The sequence below is a fragment of the Tupaia chinensis genome, unplaced genomic scaffold (genome assembly GCF_000334495.1).
Source record: "Tupaia chinensis unplaced genomic scaffold, TupChi_1.0 Scaffold000622_1, whole genome shotgun sequence".
Classification (NCBI taxonomy): domain Eukaryota; kingdom Metazoa; phylum Chordata; class Mammalia; order Scandentia; family Tupaiidae; genus Tupaia; species Tupaia belangeri.
Window position 1 is genome coordinate 2,307,910 of NW_006160142.1, and position 12,204 is coordinate 2,320,113.

The 12,204-nt window shown below is 35.5% G+C and overlaps 1 protein-coding gene across 1 annotated transcript in view; it reads right to left on the reverse strand.

Moving 5' to 3' along the window:
• The window catches only part of NRXN1 (neurexin 1), a 1,261,405-nt gene that overhangs the window by 668,738 nt on the left and 580,463 nt on the right, over positions 1-12,204 (reverse strand). The gene's annotated exons all lie outside the window — the stretch shown is intronic.

Below are 12,204 nucleotides of genomic sequence, written 5' to 3' on the forward strand. Positions count from 1 at the left end.
CTTGAAGCACATTTTCTTTCAGTTAATAGAAAAATTTTTTCTCCCCTGTTCAGAGTCAGGTCAGGAAAGGGTATTCAAAACTACCATTTTTAGTCTGCATTATCAGCCCTGTAGTGTGCATTTCCAACAGCCCTTAATTATAAAGTCAAAATTCACAGACCGAATCCTAAAGGTTTGATAGGACTTTTCCTTTCATGTCACATGAGTTATGCAATAGGCTTCCCTTGCTTGTTTTCTATCCACTGGGAGCCAAGTCTTAGGATTTGTGCTTCATTTCAGCAATTTGCTTATTTTATTTATTTTTAAATTCCATATTTTATTTCCCCATTAATTGTTTTTAATTATTTGTGCTAATCATTTTAAACTTGTTTGAAAGTACTAAGTTATAAATCAAAAAGTGAATTGATTTAATGAAGAGATGACTAGCTTTCAAGGGACACATGAATAACTGATCCAACTCTTTCATTTTATAAATAGCTCCCTGACAGGTTAATTGCTTGTCTCAACTCTCCTAGATACCAGCAAGGGGAGACTAACACCTGGGCTCCTGACTTCTCCAGACCTCCTAACATGCATCACCTAGTTGTCTTGCCAAAATCAGAGCAGGTGAACATTCTTTGATCTCTGCATACTACAGCTTTCTCTATTTAAAAATATATAATAATACTGTTCTAAACACAATTTAAACAGCTCTTTCTGCTGTGCATATCAGAATCAGTATAAATTATGCACAGAGTTGCTGTCATGTGCAGTTTTAGAAACAATGTTACAACAGGTGTTTTTATGTGTACCCCAACATATTTGGTTCAAAGTAGCTAATTCAAGAGAAAGTTTGAATGTGGATAAGAATAATAAATGTTCCAAACTAGGTTTTGCATTTTCTGACTGCTCTGGCTTGGGAAATCATCTATAAATGTGAGATAAAAATAACTGCATATGTCATGAGTTTGCTGCAAAGACCAAAGAAAATAACAAATCTTATCTATCAGGTGTCTGGTGTTGTGTGATCTCATTGAATATTATCTTACTTTCTCTTCTTTTATATGAAAATGAGAGTGAACCTCTCAGGATTTTGGGTACGCATGCACACTCACCTGGTGTGAGTTTCAAGCCAATGGGTCTGGGACTCGAACCATGGTCAACTACATGGGAGTCCAGCGACATAGCCATTATGCTATCTGCTGGTCCTCAGTATAATCCTTTTAAGTTAGACCATCCAATATAAAATTCCCTGGAATTTTATAGTTGTCATATTAAGCTGAGATTTCACAGTATTAACTTTTCATATAACTTTTGGTTATTTGGTTATCAGCACACTCACCACAAATATGAAAATAAATTTAAAATATATTTGCAAAGGAACTTGAAACTGGTCTATAAAAACTTGGTTTAATCTTGCTGGGTTGAAACAAGATACATGTGATAGTAACTTTGGCTTCTTTTTAGGAGAAAGCTTGTATACTGATGTTTAGTGAACAATTTATAGTACTGTTTGTGAATATGGTATGGGGGGCAGTAGTGAAGATGAATGGAAAAGTGTAAAACAAAGCTAAGTAATTTTCAAAACAATGTAAGCAAAGACCTCTAGGAGAAGAAACTGACAGCCAGGGAACAGAAGGCTAGATACAGCTGTTAGAAACTTGGGAAAAACAAACTCATACGAGTTACATTAGAGTTTTTTAAACACCTAGAAATGTGTATCAAAAAGAGCTGAAATGTACTCTATATTTCAACATGCCCTTTAGGTAATCATTGCCCCCTAGTGGTATATTTTAGATGCTAAACATAAATGGACCATCAGGTACCCTGACTGTTAATGTAGTTCAAACCAACTGGTTCCAGATTTCCTTTTCTTTGCCTGAAATATCAAATGGAAATAACTCTACCTAGTTATTTCAATGCTTAGTCAGCTTGCTCAATTAAACCATTTATTGAGCATGAGTATTTTTATGGGTGTCTCAGCAAAGTCATGGTCTAGCAAACTACATAGATGACCGGTAGGAAGAATCCCATAAAGTTTGCCTCCCAGAAATGATCTATTACCTCCATTTCATAAATAATAGGTTATGTCCTGTCAACCACAGCTACTCGGGACAAAGATCGGCAACACTGTGAAAGTGGATCCTAAAGTTTCCACACTTCTGCTTATATATTCTTAAAACCAACAACAATAAACTATCAATAGCATTGCCTTGAACATAAAAACTGGCTCTGCACTTTGGTTCTGCCTTAATACATAGCTGTTTAATTTCGTTTTAGGCCATTAAACTGCCTAAAGCATCCAATAATTGAATTAGGGATAGAAGTTACAGTACTATGGCATCTTCGAATTATGAGATTTAAAAATAGAATGATCCATATTGTGCCTGTTGTTTATCCATTGAAGTACTCGTATTCGTTCTGGTTTACATAGCACTATATCCTATTAGTGTAGTTTAAAAATCGCTTTTTTGCAAAACACTCATCTCAGTATTGTGAACTCAGAGTCTGAATGAGCTTGCATTGTACTAGAACAAGGGTCAAAATACTTTTTCTATGAAGGGCCAAAGAGTAAATACATTTGGCTTTGCAAGGTTATGTGATCGCTGTTGCAATGACTCAACTTTGCTATTACAGTGGGAAAGTAGTCACAGTAACAAATGGTTGTGGCTATGTTTCTACATAGCTCCATTTGTTAAAACAGGTGGCTAGCTTGTGAGCTGCAGTTTGTAGGTTCCTATAAGACATACACCAATAAATAGAAAAAATGTACATCTTTTCTCCCATAAACTTTACATTGGTATTAAATAAATAATAATGGAAAAAAAAAAATCCAAGGGATTGAGAGCCAGGAAACCTGAGTTTTAGATTCAATGTCACCATTAAGTCTAGAATGATATTAACATATGAATTACTCTTTCACTGCTCTCTTTTAGCTTTATTACTAAAACAATGACAACTTCGAAATATAATTGCAATGTCAAAAATTAATTGCAAAGTCCCTCCACTTCTAAAATCTAGGATGTATTAGTCTCCTTTTTCTGCGTATTAGAAGCCTACACTAAAAGCCATGATATTTATGTGTGTGCACCTGCATATGTGCCTGTCTATAAAATTAGATTCCCATCTATATCAACTTTTATGAGTATTCGCAAGTTTTATTTATCAGTGAACTTTAAGGATCATAGCCTCTGGTGGGAGGCAGGGCACTGTGGGAACTTGAAAAGAAGCCTTGTCATTTGGACAATACTGGCAAGAGAGAAAGTCCTGGAAACAGAAGGAAGAGTTGTCACTGCTCAGTCATGGCTCCTGGCAACAGTAGTTCCTACCTGTAAATGACAAGAGATTATTTCTCAGGTTGTGTTTATGATATCCTTAGCCTGCCACTTAACTTTGCTATTAGTTTCTGCTTTTAAAATAATTACATAAAAATATTCTGACCTCTGCTAAAAAAAAAGAAAAAAAAGTAGTTCCTTATTAAGTCCTTTTCCATTTCTAGATATTGAGCTGGGAATGAAGTCCTTTTCTTATTTCTCACATGAATCAGCTGAAAAATTTAATTATGAACTTCTATTGGACATATAAATGACATTTTCAGTTTCTTCTTTTGCTATACCCTAACATTATTAGGGGCATGACGAGCTACATAATTTCAGCTCCAGTGCAAAGTGAAAATGTAGGTCCTTGTTCAAAATAAAGAATCTCAAGATGGTGACAGCAAAGTATCAACCCAAGTCTGGGGCCCTTTCAAGGACAAGACTCCGGGTGACTGTACAAATTGCATGCTGTTGAAACCAGTTCTCATTGGGAGTATCAGTCTCATACTTATTTATTTTTGAAGCTTCCTTTAGTAAGCTCTATAGTCAGCAATGTGCAGACAAGGCTGGAGGCAAAACTCCTTCATTTATCCAGGGAAGAGGCGAGGATATGTCATCTTCCCACACTGTCTGCCCTTGACAACTTGGTCTCTGGGGTATCGGAGAAACTCAGGATTGTCTTCCTGTCCAGGATTGCTGCCAGTCTCAGAATGGGTTTGGTGACAGATCAATCACCCTAGGAACTAGGAAGCTCAACTATCTGTTAATCCATGTGAACTCTTCTCTCTTCTCTGTTCTTCCTCAAGCTCTCCTCAAGTGAGACAAGGATATATCCTTGGGGCTCTTCAGAAAGTCCTTCAAAGAGCTATTTGCCTTTTCTTCACAGGCAAAGAGATTAAAATATTGAGTCCTCAGGTCAGACATATGCCTCATACAAAAAATACTAGAAATAATCCACTCCAGTTAAACAGTACACTGACCAAATAATACAGTCAGATAGTAAGCTAGGAGTTTTTATTTTTAAATGAATACTCATAACAAGAGAAAGGCACTTAATCAACTTCAAAATCCACTAGCGATTTTAAATTGACACATGCTGACTTAATGACACTGTATTTCTCTTGGCTGGATGAAGATAGTATCCTTTCACTAAGTATTTGTTAAAAGGGTTTATTTGTCTAAATTTTGGGGGATTTCTAATTGCATTGTTTAATGATATTTAAAATAGCTTTTGACATTACCTTAAGCCAAGCAGTTAACAAAAAATAACTCCATAAACTTTTAGTGCCTCCATTCACTGATATATGTCAATAAGTACAGACTTTTGTCCCCCTGTTTGAATATTTAAGTGTGGAATCTGTGATTTCTGTAGTTGGAAAACTGGGTTACTCACTTACGTATCTGGATAATTATATGGATAGCTTCTTTGCTCAGTTCCCTTAAAAATAATCTTACTGATGTTCAAACCTAGGAGAACAAAATGATCTAAGGACAGCAGTCAATAAATTATAAATGCAAAGAGAAGAGTTGGCTTAGGAATTGGGAGACTCAAAGTTTAGTGAGTATATACAAGAAAATATAAAATCTGTCTGCAAGAGAATCTGACCTTCAAACGTTGTTGGGAAGACCCTCCGGGAACCCTATGCCATTTTTCTAACCCATTCCAAACTTATTCTATGACCTAAAAATCAGATATCAGTGTTTGTAGATGTTTCGCCTCATGTTCCCTATCTGGATAAATATCTTAGCTCCAGGCAAATAAATAAAACAGGTTTTAATCATCCACTAAGAAACACGTAGCCTCTATAGCTTTGACATTGATTGTACCCATTTATGACAGCACAGGATAAATATCTGGTATAAATATTTTTCAGTGTGTAAAACGTATATTTTAAGAAATATAATTTAACTCTTAAGAATATAATTATATTTATAGCACAATAAAAATGAACACAAATTAAGTACATATATTAGCAAAAGGATGTTTTTTAAAATACCTATCTTTAAAACTAATCTAGCTCAACTGACAAGTTTAGGAAGAGCATAATAAAATAAGCATAATATAATTAAACAAAACTATTTGGACTGTGATTTTATTTTAAGGAAAACTTTCATTTCCAAGAAATGCTTATCACATAATAGAATAACTAGCAGGTATAAAATGAAATATTAAGGAGATAATGTGTTTTACTTATTTATTTATTTTAGGGTTTCACCATAGGGAACATGCACTGGCCGGAGACAGAAACAGAGAAACAGAGAGAGGGAAATTGAGAAATCTTCTTCAGGGGGATGGCCACACCACAATCCCTTTTCCTCTCTTCTCTCAGGATTTGGGACCTGCATGCACATAAACTAAGAGTAAATTTCAAGCCACCAAGTCTGGGACTCAAACCATGGTTGGCTATGTAGGAATCCAGTGCCTCAACCACCATGCCACCTGTTGGCCCCAATGCATTTTTAGATAAATATTTTAAATTGCAAATTTACTCAGTGTTGGTATAGCATGGAAAGAGTTATATTAATTTATATTACTACACATTTAAATATAGCTTATGAAACAACCACATAATGCCAAGGTGTCTCAACAACAACAAAAATTCAAAAGCATGCAGGTACTGACCATTTGGATAGTTATGAATATTCAAATTGACATTCCATAAACACAGCCATGGATTACAGTCATAAATGTAAAGATTGTTTAAGTGTATCACTTTTTGTCTGAATATACTATTATAATAATTATATAATTTCTTTTTATGAGATTGTCAAGAGAAATGCAAACTTTGCCTAATTTAAGGACACTGGCTTTACTTGAGTTTTACTTTCCAAATCTTGTTAATGTAAGTAGAGCTGAATATCATTAAGTACAAGACTGAGTTCGCAAAACTCAGCTCACCCTCAATATTTTTGGAGTACTCTAATAAAAGCTTTTTCCAAAAGTAAAGAACATTTCCCTCCCCCCCCAAAAAAAACAGTTTCTGAATTTGTTAAATATTTTTATTTTCCTTTCCTTTTCACTGGGAAGTCATTACAATGCTTGAAATTATTTCTTGGAATTTACTGCAAACTTTGTGTATATATTTGCTTAAAGAAATCAAATTCCAAAGACTGTGACAGGAATATTTTGTTTTTAGAAATGTTAAACTGTAAGGATCTCATTTATTTTGATCTTTTTAATTTAATTTCTCAAAAGATTGACCAAATGAAAACTGGAGAAACAGTACATAATGGATTATAGTGCATGTAACCATCATGTAAAAATTAAAATGATAATATAAATTTTTCCAAGCAACGATATAACTTACCATATAACAAATCCTAATTTATTTGAATTTTAATACTGTAATAGTGGATAATGCTAAAAATGGTAACATTTTATCATCATTGGCTTGTGAGGCTAGCTAGCTTTCCTTGACTAACTTTAGTGCTGTGTTTCTGATTATCCACTTATTTTAGTGATGAGAAAAATATTGGAATTACTTCTTTGTTTGAAGTTGTCTTTGGATCAAAGTCTTCTGAAACAAATGGCTCCCTTACCCTCCAGGAAGTAAAGGTGGTGTTCTAAAAGGTGATTGCCCAGCATAACAGTGGCATTTAGCAATTAAATCATGTGCTAAATTTACTTGGATTATCTGAATAGTATGCTTGCAGATTCCTTGCAGCTGGTGAACCAGCAACTGCTAGAAGTAGTAAGAGACTTCTCTGCATCTGTTCCTGGTCGATCATCCTATTCCAAAAGTATGTTAGACTTTCACTCTGTGGGTTACCATCAATGACAATAACTAACACCAACATTTCCAGAAGCTTCTCATTTATGGCTATTCGATTCTGGTTTATTTTCCAAGATCTTGCAACGCATGCTTCCAATCAGTCTTTATTTGAGAAAACTAAGATCATTGGTGAATCATGGTAGAATCTACTTTTGTACATAATGTTTCATGACTAGTGTTATCCTTCTACAACTGGCTCAGTAACATGGAATCACTTTATATCTCTTTGGCATAAAATATGAGACACTCAATAGATTAGATTTTCAAATATTGAATGTTATATTCAAATCTAAGAAATAATTTTAATAATTTGCTGCTACAATAAAAAACATGTAAATTATCTGCAAACCATGATCCTTTATTTTTAAAGACACACACATTACGCAATGTGTTATATATAAAGTATATAATGTGTAAGATATTGTTGTTGTTAGGGAATTTAAGACGTTAAAACTTTTCTAGGAGACTGAAATCACAGGCTCCTTTTGTATACTTTCTATTTTCTCTAGCCTCCAATTATGATTATTTTTAATTGGGAAACAAATGTTTCTTTTGAAAGATATCCTGTTTTAAGGGTCAAATTAGTGAAAAATATAGTTTCTAAATAAAATTAAAATATACATACTATAAAACAAATATATGCTCTAGTATAGGCTTAGATTATCCTAAATAATGGTGGGATTATTTTTAATCATATCTTAACATATCATTTACTTTAATCAATTCCGATTTGTTTAAATTACAAAAGTAAAGAAAAAATTAATCGTGGCAAGTTTAGAGTATAGATGAACAAAAAGAAAAAAATAAAACTTACTATAATCTTATTAGGAGATACTCTAAACATTTTGAGAGAGATATTTCAGAAATACCATAGGAAAACAATTTTAAGTGGCCCCTTGTCAATTAAAAAAAATGATACCTGAAAAAACAGGAGATATTATCTTTCTTTGTTTTTCTTGAAGATAGGATCTCGTCACACTTTGAGTTTCCTGAGTTTCCTATCTCCTACCTCAACTTTCTAGCTAGGAGTACAGGCATACACTACTGCACACAGATCTTTTCAGAAAAATTCTTGGTATATTGCCTGGGCCAATCTTGGGCTATCAGTCTTTCTGCCTCAGCCTCACAAATTGTGCCCATCTGTGTTCCCATACTGAGGAGCACAGGATTTTAGCACCTGCCACCACAGTGGCTGGGACCTACTTATTCTTCACTGCCTACTGGCTGAACTAATTTTATTTCATTCATTGTATAGTTTAAAGAGTTGCTCATCTACAAAACATTTTGAACAGTGAAAAATGTCTCACCTGACTAATTAAACTCAAATTTTCGGTATCAACAGATTGCATAGCAGTATGTCATTAGACTCCCATGTACTCAAAGGCAGTTCAAGTCCTGAACTTGGCAGTTTAAAACTCACACTGGGTGCATGTCCGTATGTGCCCAAAAATCCTGAGAGGAGAATGGAGCAAAAGGGCTTGTGGTGTGGCCATCCTTCCTAGGGGCGGTTGGGGGTGGGTGTGGGGAGTACTTCTTGCTTTCTGTCTCTCTGGCAAGTGCACATGCCCTATAGCAAAAATCTCTCTCTCAATAAAAACAAACTGAATTTTCAGGTTAGTAGTTGAATTTATAAATACAGGATCTACTAAAATGTTCAAAATTCTTAAAATCTATGATGGCACTTTCAGAATCTGTCTATGCAGTTATTATTATTAGTTTTAAATTATTGCAATGCATTTCTTATCCATGTTGCTCTTTGCTCCCATTGATAACATGTGAAGAAAACAGACACGAGCTCTGAGCATAATGAACATTTCAATCTCAAAATTTTTTGATGATTCCAAGCACTGCTCCCCTCCCAATTTAAAGAGCCTTTCCCACTTGACTGATGTACCATATGTAAGCCGTAATATGTTGAAGAGACTGTGATCCTCATGGGTATTTTAAGCTAAAGTGGAAACATCTTTAGTCAGACAGCTTAGAGGAAAAGGTCCTGTGTAAAACGCCTGCTGCTTCTACATCTCCCCTGAGGAAAGTGCTGCATGTGGCCCCCTGCTCTGATGACAGCTGATCAGATCAGCGGTGGGCATCTGACACCAAAACTAAAATCTAATGACTTAGGAAAAGACTTGATTTGAAATCTCTGCCAACAGGACAAGTAATGAGTCCACTAGACTGTCTTTCTAAGAGAGTTTGAATACACAGCGTATATAGAGTTAACAGTGGTGGAAGAGCAACAGAAAGCCAAGGACATGCCCAGAAAAAGCAGTGAATAGAAACTACAAGGGAGAAGACATGCATAAGCAGAAGACATGTAACATCGTGAAAGAAGCAAGTCAGTAGGAAGGAGTAGGTAGCAGAAGCACCAGAGGAAAAGCCGGGATAATCAAGTGACCACAATGGCAAGTCATTGTGAAGGGAGCTCTTTTTTTGTTTGTTTTTGGCAAAAATAATTTAATATTCCACGTGGGCGGTGGCCTTGGATCTGCTGTTTCTGTCCCCCTATCCAGTAGATCCAGGGACCACTACCCTCACCCTGGGAACCACATAGGGTTAGAGCCCCCCAGATCCCACCCTCATGAACCAGTCACCGCAACCTCTCCCTGGAGCCCAGCTCTGCTCCAGGTTCCTCGGAACTTTCCCTCCCAAGACATCCACCCAGCAGGACAGCCCAAGCCCTTCCCACCCTGGGCCTAGGAACGCATCCAGTACTGCACCGCCCTGGGGGCTTCTGATGAGCCAGGCCGCCATGTGGAAGCAGAGGAAAGGTCCGTGCCGGAGGGCTGAACACAGGAAGGTGTTACAACCCTGGCAAGATGTCCTCATCATTAGAGTCAAACTGTGTGCTGAACGCTTTTCTAGTTCTTGTACCACATTCTAATGTTCCGGTTTTGGCATCACATTCTCCCCAAAACCTGTCAGTGTTATAACTAAAACTATTTCCTGTTTGCATCAATTTATAGTGTGTCCTTGTAATAAATCTTTATTAATTAAGAACCTAAATATGTCTATTCTTTAGACCTTGAAATAATATAAGTATTGCAAAATAACAGCATGAATTAATATAAAATTTGGTACAAATACTATTATTTTTCTAAAATGTTGAGCAGTAATGGTCTTTAGGAATGAATTTTAGTGACTAGATAAGAGAATGGCTAGCAATGCTAAGTGAATTTTTAGTATATTCTCTAAATTGGCTAGAAATACCCTTTTATTGTCTAATAAATATTGTCAGTTGGGTTAACAAATCCTTTTTGAATATGGTGTAATTAAATGTAAACTATATTTGAATAAGCACAATTTCTGACTTAGTAGGAACTGAAGAAAGAAACATTTATCGTAATAAAAAAGATTTTTAAATTCCAGTTTGAAAGCAACATTATCGAGTGTAATTACATCAGTATGAATTAATATATATTTTGGAGGTTCTTTACATTTTTATTAACCACTCTTTAGAAAAACTAACCTAAAAATTTTGAACCTTAGTATTTCTCTGAAACTTATGCTTTAATTTATCATTTTCACAATTTGTCTTAATTATATCAGCTCTAAAGAATTATGCAAACATCTTCAAATAGCCAAACTGCTCACTCAGAATACACTACCAAATTCATAAGATGTTAAAATACATATATAGTCAAATAACAAAATCTGTTTTTCTAAGACTAAAACTATTAAAACTTGCAATGGGGGTGCCTTCAGGTGGCATAGTGGTTAAGGTGTTGGACTCCCACAAGGCTAACCATGGTTTAAGTTCTGGACCTGGTGTCTTGCTTTCTCACTTTTGCTCTCTGTCTTGGTCTCTCTCTCTGGTCAAATTAAAAAATAATAAATAAAATTAAATAATTTTTTTCAAAAAATTTGCAATGGATTTTTAAAAGTCATCAGTTGGGAACCAGCAGTTAGCGTAATGGCTATGTCGCTGAACTCCCACGTAGTCGACCGCGGTTTGCGTCCCGGACCCGGTGGCTTGAAACTCACGCCAGACGTGTGTGTGTGCATGCCCAAGATCCGGAGAGGAGAATGGAGGAGAAGGGATTGCAGCATGACCATCCCCCCTGGGGGGTGATTTCTTGCTTTCTGTCTCTATGTCTCTCTCTGTCTGTCTGGCGAATGCATGCGCCCTATAGCGAAAACCTCTCCAAAATAAAAGTCAACAGTTGACATCAGGATCTTCAAAGGTTTTCATGTTCTGCACTTTAAACAATGGTGTTTTAATTAAAAATATGTGTTTCTACAAACAGAGGCTAAGTTAAAATAGTCAACATTTATCATGTCTTTTTTTGTAGTTAAGTAAACTAAGTCATCACCTTTTAAATTATTCATCTACTTCAGAAGGTAGCAGATGCATAATTCCTGTTTAATTATTATATGAGGAATTTAAGTCCATGCTTCCAATAACTATTTTCATACCTTCAGTTGGTAAGGTGTAAATTATAAGTGGATTTCTGTTGAATAAATTAGGAATGCAAAAATCATAATGAAATTTCTATACTGTCTACACTGGTAAAATGCTGTGGCATGACACATTAGATCACTGATGAACATTAATGTTCTAGGAATTAAAGGCTATTTTAAATACAAGTTCTTTATCTTTTTTTTCTTTTTCTTTTTTTTTTTTTTTTGGAGAGGTTTTTGCTATAGGAACATGTGCTTGCTGGAAGGAAAGAGACAGAGAGACAGAAAGCGAGAAATCACTCCACAGGGGGGGTGGCCACACCTCAATCCCTTCTCCTCCATTCTCCTCTAGGGATCTTGGTCATGCACACACACACACACCTGGCATGAATTTAAGCCACCAGGTCCAGGACTCCAACCACGGTCGACCACATGGGAGTCCAGCGACAGAGCCATTATGCCAACTGTTGGTCCCAAGTTCTTAGGCATATTTATTAGTCTTTTTAATTCCTTTATGATTTAGCTCTTTTTGAACTAGAAAAATGAGCAAATACTCAAAAATACTCAAAAATATAGAAAAGTCTTGTTTTATATAGAATCAATAAATTAAGAACTAATTATACATCTTGCAGTGAGATATGCTAAATGTAAGAAAAGAATCTTATTAATAGCAAGGAATATCTAATTTTTACTCTTTTTTTTTTTTGAAGAGGTTTTCATTATAGGGCGCGTGCGCT